Source organism: Macaca fascicularis, chromosome 8 (genome assembly GCF_037993035.2).
Source record: "Macaca fascicularis isolate 582-1 chromosome 8, T2T-MFA8v1.1".
Classification (NCBI taxonomy): domain Eukaryota; kingdom Metazoa; phylum Chordata; class Mammalia; order Primates; family Cercopithecidae; genus Macaca; species Macaca fascicularis.
The window spans coordinates 91,301,760-91,302,754 of record NC_088382.1 but is presented as its reverse complement, the minus strand read 5'-3'; the positions used below and the strand labels follow the sequence as shown (position 1 = coordinate 91,302,754).

Below are 995 nucleotides of genomic sequence, written 5' to 3'. Positions count from 1 at the left end.
TAAGACCCTCATATGGTCACCAAATGTGGGAACCTCATTTGGGAGACGGTGCTTTGATATTATAGATAACCAGGGAATATCCTGTGCCATATTCCTACATTAAGAATAATCCTGATAAATTGACAAATATTTGATTTATCTCATCACTGGTCTTCGTTACCTGTTTTCCTAGTTTTCAAAATTTCTTTCACAGCTGAAAAATGGAGGTCTGCCATCATTGCCCAGGAATTTGGAAAGTTCTGCAAAAATTTGAGTCCAGGACGAATGTATTTGGCTTGAGCACCCCACTTTATATATATATTTTTATCCCATGCAGAGAGATAAGCAGCTACCTACCCAAAGCTGGATTCAAAGCAGGGAAGCAAATCCTATCTCAAACTGGTTTACAAACGTTACAACTTAGAATGTGATGAGGGCAGTGGTATTTCAGAGAAGGGAGACTACTAACAGTCATGTGGGTGTGGGAGATAGGAGGATGTATATTATTTAAAAACAGCAAATGACAGTAAATTATGGTGCAGTAATAAAGAGAGGGGAGTATGAAAAAAAATCACAGGATTGCAAGTCAAGAAGCCTCTGTGTGTGATCCTAGTCAACTTGCTTTAACTTCTGGTGCCTGCTTCATCCCCATCCTAATTCTCCCTGTCTTCATATTTCTTTTTCAATTAGCAATAATTGCACCTCAGATAAACCTCATTGGCTATGTTCTGCCACTGCACAAAGCTTTCTCTCTCTCTCTCTCTCTGTTTTTTTTGGAGATGATTTCAGTAGGCTTCTAATTTGTCACAATTGCCAGTTGCCCCTTAAACTAAGCCACTCTGCAACTAGAAATCACCTTGTTAAAACTTAAAACTTTAATCATGCCAGGCACAGTAGTTCACATCCATAATCCCAGCACCTTGGGAGGCCCAGGCGGGTGGATCATCTGAGGTCGGGAATTCGACACCAGTCTGGACAACATGGTGAAACCACCGCTCTACAAAAATACAAAAATT

The 995-nt window shown here is 40.2% G+C and overlaps 1 pseudogene; it reads right to left on the bottom strand.

Moving 5' to 3' along the window:
- Positions 1–644: 644 nt before the first annotated feature.
- LOC141407584 (U4 spliceosomal RNA) lies at positions 645–725 on the bottom strand (annotated as a pseudogene).
- Positions 726–995: the final 270 nt, after the last annotated feature.